This window comes from Poecile atricapillus, chromosome 11 (assembly GCF_030490865.1).
Source record: "Poecile atricapillus isolate bPoeAtr1 chromosome 11, bPoeAtr1.hap1, whole genome shotgun sequence".
NCBI classification, from domain to species: domain Eukaryota; kingdom Metazoa; phylum Chordata; class Aves; order Passeriformes; family Paridae; genus Poecile; species Poecile atricapillus.
The window spans coordinates 10,804,907-10,817,753 of record NC_081259.1 but is presented as its reverse complement, the minus strand read 5'-3'; positions in this window follow the sequence as shown (position 1 = coordinate 10,817,753).

The following is a 12,847-nucleotide window of genomic DNA, read 5'->3' as shown; positions in this document are numbered from 1 at the left end:
CTTACAAAGCACATGTGTTTACTTACATCAATAAGCATAAAATGAAAGCCAACACTTTTGCTATTGTCTAAAATAGAACACCTCAACACTATTAAGTCTCTTGGAATTCAGGGGGATCTACATAAATGTACCCCTGCTATGTGACTTAGGAAAATACCTTAAAATCCAGACCTTCCCATCTGTTGTAGAATGGCCCTGTGGAAAAACCTCCTCCAGAATTGAAAGCTGACTGTTAGGGTCCACCACAGGCCAGTATCCCTGATATTCAGTGGATCAAACTGCACACATATGGAAGGCAGAACAGAATCTGGCACTTAGTAACATTTAAGTTGCTCTTTTTAAAGGCCATGTTGGTATATTTTTGAATGTTTCTTATGAATCTAGCAATTTATTTCTTGGCTCTATCACAATGCAGTTTACACTCCAGAGTAGATTTGAAGTCTGAATGCAGCAGCATTCTGTTACCAATCAGTCTCTCACTACAGAGAAAAGATCTTGGTGCCGAAATAGTTTTGTTTGTTTGTTCCCATTCTTACCTTAATGTAATATTGCTGCTATATTTTGTGTTCCAGAAAGCATCAGGGACTGTGGCTTCATAGCTGTCTCTTTCCACTAAAAGTCTCACAGATGACACACCCTAGCAGTGCTGGGCCTGAGCTTGGGAACATCTGCCTGTTCCAAAACGCAGAGTTCCCACATAACTGCATAATTCACTGCTATCGAGTTACTGGGCTAGCCACAAATTGACTAATGCAATAGTCATCAAGGATCAGGAGTTTGGAGCATGAGTGCTTAAATTTCAGGGGAGGGTGATCTGTCCTTTAGTATCAAGAGCACTTTATCAACACACAAATGAGAAAAATTCCCCATCTGCCAGACACAAACAGTACTAAAATAAAAGGGAATCTACATATAGACTTTAATTTGCAGTGATGTACCCTAGACAGGGTCTTCCAAAATCTCCAGAGATGTTTGTACCATGGGTGCTTTCCCAGCTGTGAGGAAAGGCCAAGGATAGGAGAACAGCTGGGACTTGGGACTGCAGAGCTTTGGTTGCCTTACTGTGACTGAGGAATATCATTCTCAGAATGGATATTGCTCCCTCTCCCTTCATGTTTTCAGCATACAAATTAAAGAGCAACAGCAGTCAAGAGGAACTCCTTTTCCCCCACATACATCACCGATAAAATAAAACTTTTCTAAGAAATTCTTTCAGTCTTAGAAAACAAAATTAGTCTTTTTCTAAGCTCGAAGGATCTTCCAAGTTGCTCCTTAAATTTCACATGATTCTGGTTATTTCTCATAGTCTTTTAGCAACCAAATTGGCCCAGAACCCACAGAGACTGTGCTCCATCTATAACAGCAGGTTAGATTAGAGGAAAACAGAATTTACAGCTTCAGTAGTTTAAAGTCCTGAACACACTGATGATGTTCTCTTCACCAACTCAGCAATGCTACAAACACTCAGGAAGCAGGGGAATGAGAACAGGCTGTATTGGCTGCAGCTGTTTGCACCTGCCAGTCTCCTACCTTTGTCAGTGTCACAGAATCATATAATGCTTTGAGTTAGAAAGAACCTTATTACCTAGTTCAAACCTCCTGCCATGGGCAAAGACACCTTCCACTAGACTAGCCTGTTCAGTGCCCCATCTAAAATTCCTCTGGGCAATGATATATACACCAGCATGAGTATCTGGTGATGATCTGCAAATGACTGCAGAATAAAAGACAGTCTGATTTCATTGATGGGAAACTAGTAGGGAGGGTTCATTGAAAGTGTGACTGTGCTCTACTGGAGCTGCTAATCCACTCTGTTGTAATCTGTTTCCTGAAAAGAGTTTTCTGAATATTAAACCACAATATCTAAGCTAGAAAGTTATTTTACAATATATCATCCTTCTCTGGATATTGCAATACCAGCAATCGTTCAAATTATTTGATTTGCATAGTAATCAGTGAGGAATGTAGTCCTAGAACTTTTTCTCCAGCTGGCTGTTGCATTCACTACATTATTTTATCTTTTTCGCGTGAAAATGCTTATGATTTCATCTAGAATTAATTTATTGAGTCTGAAACCAAAACTCATCTTACTGGCATATGTAATAAATTAATTTTGGAAGATTTTTAACACCACTGGACTGCCACTCTCAGGGACAGAGAAGTTTTTATTGCTTGAAGTGAGAAAATAAACACATTAAGCTTCCCCAATCAGGCAGAGACAATAGGACCACAAAGATTTCATGTACTTACTGTGGACTTCATTGAATATGTTTCTTTCTTCTTAATCCTTCACTGTCTCACAGTTTGCAATTACCTCTAGCTTCTGAGCTACCACCAAGATACATTTCATATGCCTGTTTATAACCCATTTAGTTATTTGAGCTCCTCAAGCTCCCAGTGCCATAAGTACAGCTCACCTTTCCCCACCCGTGTAAATATCTACTGATGTTAACTGTTCTGTCTTAATGTCCTGAAGATAAATTGAGACCAGAAAGTTAAACCAAGTCCCAGAATAGACTATAGACACAGTCTCCTTCTGCCTGCTCTGCAAGAGTATAAGCAAGCACTGGTTTTTTTGTGCTTATACCTGAACATGCAGTACAGAATTAATAGATCAGTTTATATTCCCATAGTTCCTGAAAAGAAATTTTTCTTCATGCCATCTGCTTCTTCTGACCTGAAGGGACAACATCCTGGGGAAAAGTGTGAAGGAATTCACATGCTAAGCTGAGTGGCATCGTTTTGGGCACTATTTCATTCTTTAGAGTACTGATTACGATGCCATGTACTGTCAGCAATCTCTGAAATGACTGTAAAAATCAGAAGGAAACTGTACATTCAAAGGAGCAAAAGAGGAAATAAAAATAATGGATTGAGTTTCAGAATCCAACCTGATATGTATTTGGCTCTAAGTAAAACCTCCATGGTATCACACCAGAAAGTGGTTGAAGGACTTTTTTTTTAGATTATTATTAAAAAGGAATTAACTGCATTTTAGTGGGGGGAAAGTAAGAAACAATTTTTCTAATTAGCTTCTATAATGAAAGACAGGAGTGGAAAGGAACCTTATGTATAGCGCTGAGATTGAAATTGTGTCAAGTCCTGTTTGGTGGAACTTCTTCCACAGTGAGTATAAACCATGAGCTAACTTTAATACTCACTGTTGCTTTCTCTGTATATGTATTTAAATGTCTTCTAGTAAAATTGCAAAGCCCAAAGCCACTGGTCAGCATCAGCCAGACTGAAGCAAGAGCTAAATGTCAACCAGCTGCTGAGCTCATAAATGCCTTTCAGGAAAGAAGGCAGAGAAGGAGAGGCTGGATTAGTTGCCATCCAAATGAAAACAAGCAGGATGAGCTTCACCTGTATTGGACAGCTGCTTTAGGAAGGAGCTGCTACTGCATGTCCTTGTGGGCACTAGACCTGACTGAGCCTTGGCTCTTCCTAGACATAAAAGTCTTTCCTTTAGGGTGCCAGACTGCTCTTATTTCAGATTTGAGCTCCCACCCCAATATTAGTGTTGAAAGAACTCCATATATCAGAAATCCCACAGAACAGTTTACAGATGAGTTCACCTGTGATCAGGGGGAGGGCAACTCTAAAATAGCTGTCAAAGAGAATAATGTTGTTTAAATCAAAAAATGGGGAAAACCTTTCAGTCAGCTTAGCAAATAGTAAGGTATGGGAGAGTTGGCAAAACAAGAAAACAGTGGAACAGCTCCTACATAACAGCAATTAACTTCTTTAGTTGATCTTACTTGTTAATTTACTCAGGTAGATGGCAAAATATTGTCACTAGAGGTCACGTGTGCAGGGGGGATAGGAAAGTGTAAAAGCAGGAGGCAGTTAAATAATAGCAAAAGAGGTGGACACAATGCCAGGTCCAGCTAATGAAACTGCTTGAATTTATAGCTGGATAAAATATATTAAGTTATGGGTCATTTGAGTTCTCAAGTGACAGGTCAGATCTGTGGAGTGGCAAGCACAGCATCATTACTGCAATAAGCTTTGGCAAACTTGTCTGCCCTTATGTTTAATAACATTTAATTTTATAAACGGTTCTAGATGATAGCCAGTGGCTGTTTAGTCAATTGAATGCACACAAAGTGACTCTGGAGGCTGGATTGCTGGCACTGGGTTGAGGCATTACCGGGTGGGTGGGATATCTCTCCATCTCCATACATAAAAATTTAGATTTGTGTGTAACTTATTCTCTGGCCCTCTGGGAGCTCAGAGCAAAGCTCCACTGACCTATGAAATTCTGCTTCTGAGCCAAAATATCTGCACAGCACCTATCTCACATGCAGACCTGTCAGGACTGCCAAAGTGATACTCTCATACCTATCTGAGCACCTCCATCTGAGCAGGACCCAGGCTCAGCTAAGGAAGCACCAGGGCTCTTCTCTGCTCTTTGTTTTCCTTTCATCTGCTGGAGATGTGGATGGCTGTGTTGAACATGGGTACTTTGAGGATTCAGGGTAAAATCTTTGTCCAGAGAAATCAATGGGAGTTTTGCCACTGACTTCGGTGGGGCCAGACTCCATTCATAAAGTGTTGACTGTTTTAATAGATTTACCAGCCCTGCAGGCAGCCCATGCAGAAGTGTAATAGATCTTGCATTCCTGCTTCTAGAAATGAATCTCCTGGCTCAGGCCAAGGTCTGCAGAGAGCAGCCTCCCTGTGCCAAGCCCTTCATCTGGGAAACCTACCAAGCCAGTATTGCACTGTAAGTTTGCAGTATAGTGGGACTGACTTGTACCTCCACCACAGCAGCATAACCATATATACTGCCCAGCTCTGGGAAAAGCCAGAAGTCCCATGGAGGTGTAGCCCAGGTGGTTCTGCCTGCAGTGGGATGGGTCCTCCAGCACTAGCAGCAAGGGTGGACTTTGCCAGCTTGCACCATGGCCAAGCTGGCCCTCAGCAGCCTCAGCACAAAGCTGGCTGAAGCCACCATCCAAGCCAGCAGCTGCACAAGCGAAGGGATGGAGCCTGGCTTGATACAGGGCCAGGCCCCTGCTGCACCAGCCAGCACTGACCCTGTGCTAAAGCTGCAGAGGGACTGTGGTCTGAGTGCTGCCTGCCATGTGTACTGCTCTGGCACTATGGTCACTTTATTTAAAAAGAAAAAAAAGGAGAGAGGGAATCCTGCTCCATTGTCCTACTGCAAGTGGAAAAGGGCTGAAGTAATTCCAACCAAACTCCAAACAGAAACTCCTCCCAGGCGGAGACATTTTTCTGTCAAAAAGCCCTGGGAGAATTTTTACAGCTGAGCAACGAACTCTTGAAACAGAGGTTAAGGACCTCACTTGCTCCAGGCTTTTAATACGAGGAGCAGCAGAGAGCAATGGATACTCTTTAATGTGTAGGAATGTGTCAGACTGATGGGAGGCTGGATGTACTGGGGAAAGGAGCGGGTTAATTACCATAATTTCCCAACAAACATTTCCTAATATTGTCACTTTTTACCCACAAGTTACAATTTCTGTTACTATAGAAGCAAGATGTTGATACTGGATTCATTTTCTGGGTTTTATTCCTTTTTGTCATTTTTCCCATGAACTAATAAGCCACAGTGGATTTGAAAGTATGAGCAAATGTGAACACTATACAAAGCACTTTTATGTTCTATTGACATTTTCTTCCCACCCTAATAATTTAGAGCTGTTAACGTTAGAAAAAAAAAATTAAGATGATCATACTTCCCATCACTTTCATTTCCCATGTTTATGAAGGAAGAATTGTGAGTAATTTCTCATAGTTATTGTTTGCAGCACAACACATGGTCTCAATTACTGGGATGAGAAACACAGAGAGGGTATTGGTGAGGATAAATGATTTATCTGTGTGTTTCATTCAAAATTCATTTTCCATGCCATAGTTTATATTACTTTGATCAACATCGTCTTTCTTATTTGACTTTATAAACATAATTCAACTATTCTGAGCAGGACCCTGGGTCACGAGAGATCAGTCTGCTGACATATTTCTGGAGCAGTGAAGCATAAGCACAGTGATCCTTCACCAAAACTACTTTCTGATAAAGGTATCTACCAAAGAAGGGCAGATCTGGACAAATCTAGAGTAATGGAACACAAAATAACCCTTGAATTTGACTTTTGTTCTCATTTCCAAGTAAATAAAAAGAGACAACAGCTAGTGTCAGGATCCATTGCCACATAGAACATAATTCCCTGCATTAATAAGTATTTTCTTTCTGACACTTGGAGGTCCTTCACTCACCTTAGCACTACTGCCTTGAAAATGCCATTTCTGCATTAATGACCTGAGCTGGTGCAGGCCCATGGCTGAAGTCTCTGCATGGGAGCTGTCTCCAGGCAGCTCTGTGACAGCCTTGGGGCACTTTGCTCCTGCTGCTCAAGCAGAGGCAGGTACCACTGCCATGTGACTGTGCTGAACCAGCACATGCTATAGAGAGGCAGCTTTAGCACAGGTCACAGCAGCTGGGATGTGGCAGAATAAGTGGATTTGTCATTCAGGGCTTGATTGTTGCAGCAGATTTGAAGAGTGTGTCTGGCTGAGACGGGCTGGTGGCACTGCTGAGACTGGCAGCAAATAACGTTTGGTTAATTGCAGATTTTTCAGGGTGGGATTTCAGCTGACACCAAATACAGCATTACTTTCTTATTTTCTTACCCTGCCTTCCCAGCTGGTGCTCAAAGACAATGTTCAGCTGCTTCTCTTGTAGGACTGCTCTTTGTTAGAGATCATGCAGGACATGAGATATTTAATGCTTAGGGGGTTGACGGGGAGGTCCCCCTGCATAAATCCTTTACCAATTCTCTATTTTTTAAATAAATTCCAGGCTGGTCTCTGGGGAACTCAAGACTGTGTTGTTTGTTAGCACAAATGAGCCCAACACAAATAGTTGGTCTTTTTGACCAGAGGGTTGTGCAACTCCACCAGACTTGGCCATCAACCCAGGCCTGGCAGTCACATTGGGACCCACAATTTCCTCCCATGGTTTTATCTGTGCTGCAGAAAACACTTTTGTTCCCAGCATATTTTGGGATGTAGGAGTGTGGAGTTTGCCTACGTATGGGTCACAACATGATCTTTGGTAAATTCAGTCTCCTAAATGACATAATCATATTATAGGGCAAATGTATAACAGACAAATTCACACAGAATTCTTTGTCAAAGAGTGAACTTCTGAATTACAGTTCTGTTTCCTGGTTCCTTACCGTTGCTCTGAGCACATGTATAGTGGATTTTCTCAGCCTTTTTTTCTCCCTTCCATTGCTGGGTGCTGCTTTCAGTCTCAAACCATGAAACACACAGATGATACATGGTTTAAAGATAAAGACCAGGTCTCTTCAGGACCTCCAGCCATCCTTCACTGAAATGTTTCCATCCCACACAGCAGCTCTCATGGCCTGAGACTCCATCTGAGATTCTCCAGATTTGGCCTCAGTTGTATCATGCCACAGTTGTACCCCAACAGCAGAAACTGTTGCTGATCTAAGACTCACTTCTCACTCACATCTCACTTCTGTGGAGCTTTGATGTAAGAGTTCTACTAACAGAGGATCTCTGAGCTTTCTATCCTTTGTTGTGGCTACTTCTCCCCAGTGCTGTGAGGACACTGAGATCTTGAAAAAGTACTGGGACATCTTTCTGGAAGCATATGTGAAAAATGGAGGCAGAAACATTATAGCAAAAAGCTTACTGTGAAGGGAGTTCATGCCTTTGGCAAATACAATTTAAACATACGGAGTGGGAAATCTGTTAAATTCTGTTAAATCTGTCTTGATCACTTACCTTTTTGTTTTCAGTTCAGTAAGTAAGGCATTATCTTCAAGGGCTTATTAATCTGCACATAATACTTGCTAAAGTCTCATAATGATCTGGACCTGGTGGGCCTTCCTGGGGCTTTTTTCTTTGGTTCATTTGGTAACTTCTTACCAGCCAAAGCCCTTTGTACTGCCTTGCAGTCACTCCTAAAGTGCTGGTTGGCTCAGGAGCATCAGTCCCAGGGAAGGTTTTGCATTAAGGCTGGCAGCCTTGTGCAGCTGAATAGCACAAAGGCAGATGGCTGGTGATGCATGTCAGAAAGTCTTCTGAGTGGCTGCCCTGCAGAGCCAGTGCTACAGTGTTCATTCCCCTTCTCCTCTCTTCCAGTTTCCTGTTGTTTCAGCTTTGCACTGATGTGACTAGAGACTGGTCCCTTCATATTCCTTGTCTGCTCTGCACTGACACCTTCCTCCTCTCTTCCTCCCCATCCCTTCTATCACAGGTTTCTCAAAGCAGTAGCAACTTGTGCTATCACCTTCTTCTCTGGACCCAGCACTTACATTACCAGTTCATATTCTGCCTGATTTTTGACTCCAGCTCCTGCTCAAATATTTTCCATCTACAGCTTACGTTTGATGCAAAACAAATTTTGTGATAAAGGGGTTTAAAATTTTTTAAAACATATTTTTTTGTTTTAAAAGGCAACTTTGTATCAGAAGATTCCTTTAAAATGACTGAATGAATCTAAAGAAATCTGCATTGACAAGTGTTTTCAGCTCTCTTCCATCTTTAAGGTATCTGTGCTATGGCAGAGTTGGCAGCACTGAGAAGCTGAGACCCCTAATCCTGTTGGGCACCTCTCGACTGAGGGTACTGGCACCACATCACTGTGAATCTCTGCATTTCAGGTAGGAAGTCCATTTCCCCACTATATGCCTGGATGTGAGCCATGTTTAAATGCAATATGGGGATAAGACTACTGGTCTCATCTCCTACCTAAACTTACTCATTAATCACCTTGTTAGATGAATTTACTCCTCAAAATGCAAACATACATTAAGGATTGGATCAAAGCCAAACTTGAAGTCAGTGCACTCCAGGCTTGGAAATTGCACATGCAACTTCAAATTAAGAATCTGGGGAAGACTTAATTGGATGGTTTAGTGGAGCAGCACAACAAACCAGACCATGCACAGCATCACCTGCAGTGGGGGAAGAGATCTCAATGCCGATGCAGCATAACAGGCATGTGCTCAGGGCAGGGCTTTGGGGTCCCACACTGTAAACCAGTTCCTGCATGACTTGTCTTGAGGCTCACCTCTTAGCTGTGATTGTTTTGTTTTTATGGTCTAAACTCAGAATCAAAGTGAAACTCAGCCAAAGTGCCAAGATTTCCTGGTTACAGGTTGAAACCAAGCAAAGAGTCCATGGTTGGTATGGTTTCAACCTAAAACAATAAATCATTTTTTATTCACCTAAAGTTTATTCCAAATTTACTCAAAACTTGGCCTAGATTTGCCTGAAACTTGGCCTATTATTCCTTGAAACTGAGCCCAGCTTCAGAGAGTCTCATGAACCTCCACGAACCTGGCCCAGGGCTTGAGTTTGTAATGAAACCCAAAACCAGGGGAGTTTCACCTGATTTGGGTTGGGTTATAGACATTTCTCACAGCTCTAGTATTTATTATGATTATAATAACAACACATTTATACAGAGCTGCAAGCACATACAGAGAAGTCCAGACAGCTTTCCTACCTGTCTGACCTCACCAGCTCAATCATATACTGGACTGGAACTACAGTCCAACTCAGCCCCAGATGGGCTGCTTAAAAAAATTATTTCTCCTGGGTTGTCAAAGACCCCCCAAAAAAATATCACCCTGAAGAACCTCACACAGAAATTACAGGAATAAAGAATCAACCTCCAAAGAAAACTAAGCAGTAGCCCTGTTTTCTGGGCTGGTTCATCCAGCAGCCTGAGAGGTAAGCCAGGAAGGCTGGCAGAGCCAAGGTCCTGCTCACCAGCAGTGTCAGTTTTGATTATCTCCATGCAGCCTGCTGGTCTGGATGCTTTCCAAAAATCTTTTTTTGCATTAAATTGCCAAAAACTGATACTTTTTTTGTTTGTTGTTTTTTGGTTTTTTTTTAAAAACGGGTGAGGCTGCACCTGCACCATCCTGGGTGGGGTACCTATGGGAAGAGACTCTCCAGGGGCTCCATGCTAGAGCACAGGGTCATGCTCCTGACTTTCTGAAGAGTGTGGGGAGTGGCCAGGGCTCCAGCAGACTCCATCTGAGATGCATTTTAATGGAGAGGGGCAGTTCCCATGGCTTTATATCAGCTGGGGCTATCATGGCTCAAGGGCCCCTGTGGCTTCTTGTCCTCCTCTCCAGGGACACCTCAGTAGTTTGGAGTTACTCCTGGCAGAACGACCATTGCCTGTGAGCTCTCCCAAACCAAAACATCTGGTTCTCAGTTTCTGTCCTGTAAAACAAGGATGACAAACACATCCCAACCTCACAAGGGTGTAGTAAGGAACATCCTACAGCCCGGGGAGCCATAGAGAAGCTCATAAACAAACAAACCTGCAGATGTGAGAGCCAAACCAGGGAGAGGCTGGGACAGCGCTGCTGCCACGTGCAAGGGAAAGGTCCAACCCAAGAAAGGGGAAAAGCCCTTCCTGGGTACTTAACAAAGACTTTCCACAGCATGACTTTGGCCTGGAAGTACCGAGATAAACAGTATCTGTCTAGACTCTCCAGAGAAAACCACCTACAGTTCTATGTGCACAAATGGGCATATGTCTAAGCAGGCTGAGGACTTGGCTGTACACAAGCAAGCAGCAATGGCACATAGTGGACTGGCTGGCACCAGCACCAGGCTGCAGCCCAGCTTTGCCAGCAACTCCCACTAGTCAGGCAGCCTGGGGCTCCACAGACACTTCCTGTTGCATGGCACAGTAGAAATAGAAAGGAGATCTCAAAATACAAAAAGAAACACTTTGTTGACCTCTTTGGCCCCAAGGTTCCTCTCCTGAACTCAACGGGAAGCCCATAACTGAGAAATTGGCTTGGGTGCGATATTCCTCAAAAGCATTTGTTATGAGGGTGTGAAATACTTGGCAAGTTTTAAGGACAACAGAAGCAGATTGTTGGAATTTGTGAGCTGAAGTCATTGACATTTTCAACATTTTTGCTGCACAGAAAGAGGGTCTCATCTTCAGGCAAACCAGAGCACACAGTCCACTCCAGAGGGATCAGACTTCAAAGTCTCCAGGAGCAGCACCAGCCTTGGGGAAGTGCTCACTGAATGGGCCTGCAAACAGAACCCTGCTGCCGACCACTACCACCAGCCTGGCGCCAGCAGTGCCTCTGCCTGCTCCAAGAGCAGCCTGGGCATGTCCACCTCTGTGAGGACAGCTGCTGGCCCCTGCTGCACCTGCCTGAGGACCTGCAAGGAGCAACTCAGAGGCACAAAACACCAGGGATTGTGCAGGTCCAGCACATGTGAGTGAAACAGAACATGCATTGAGGCACTTTGGGCCACTGAATTACTGCAGCATTCTGCCCTCTCCCTATTGCTAACCCTTTTGTTTCTACTGCAACCTCTATAATGATTCACATTTTCATTGGTGTAAATGATGGCATACTTTGCCCCAAACCACACCTGTCTGCTTGCCCTGTCTTAAGTTTTCACAGCACCCTGAACCAGCACGATCCTGCAGGTTACTGGGACACCCCAGACCCGTGGTGCCGATGGGGTCTGCACACAGAGCTCTCCACTCAGCTCTGTGTAACCACAGGAGCTCACACAGGGGCTGCACAGATCTCTGCAGGCATCCAACATGCTCAGGCTACAGGCAACACTAGAAGCTCTGGGATTTTCTGAACACAAGGGTTTTGGCCAAATGCTATTCTGCCAAGATTGTGATAACATGAGGGCTTACTCTGGGCAAATTCTCTGGTAGGACATTGCCAACCCAGATTTACTGGATTAATCTGGTGTACATCATATTTTGGCCACAGCTTCTGGCCACTCCTGCAAGCAGAAAAGCTGCAAGATTTGCTCTGGGAGGAGATCCTGGGTTCAGATGTTGCAGTTTTTTGAAACCAGTGTGTCCCAGTAGCTCCTGTCCTACCTGGCACAGAGCAGCTGGGGAGCACTGAGAGGGGTGCACAGCTCCTGCAGCTCCAGCTTCATCTAATGCTGAACTCTGACTTCCCTTCTATAACTGAAAAGACAAAATTTTCTCATAACAGTGAAGTAAGACAAGTTCTCTCCTCTTTATCTGGTGCCTTCTTAGAAAGTAGCAGCACAACATAAGCACAATTAACCTTGCTAATTTGGGCAGAGACCGCCAGATCCACAAGAGTACTGTGAGGCTTTAATGGTTCAAGTGGCCACTCCTTCACAGACAACATCAATTTTTAAAAGTGGTGAGAAAGCTTTTGCAATGCCAGTGCCACCACCACCAGCTTGGGCTAGGGCAGCAGGTTTGGTGCCTTGTGATTCACTTACCTGTTGTGGTGCTGCTGGCAGAGACTGGCTGTGCCAAACTTGGGCCCAGGAAGGTACAGGCAGCAGCTGGACACAAACTGTGGCGTCTTGCTCTCCAAACAGCTCAGGCCTGTCTGTGCTGAGGAGTCTTGACCTGATTAGCTCTTCCAAAGCACAAAGCTGAACTTGAATCACAGCATAGAATATTTACATTAGAGAAAACCTGAGTATGACCCTTCAAGACCTGCCATAAGAAAGCAAATACTTGTGGTTCTTTGAAAGTCAGCTTAAAAGAGAGACTGTGGAAACAGTGGTGTTCTGCCAAAATACACGTGGGCTGTCAAGTTTACAAGATACTGTTACAACACACAATAAGAGAATGATTTGCTGTGTACAGTAACAAGCCATCTTTGTTAAACCATTAACCAAAAATTAGATTTATTATCCATGCAATCATCCATGCAGAGTCATATGCACAATGCAGCGGAGGGAGCCACACTTATTTCAAATAATTAAGCATTTTGCTATTTCCTTGAATTTGAAAAATACCCTTTAATTGCAAAAGGATACACATTTAGAAAGAGCTCTACTTCAG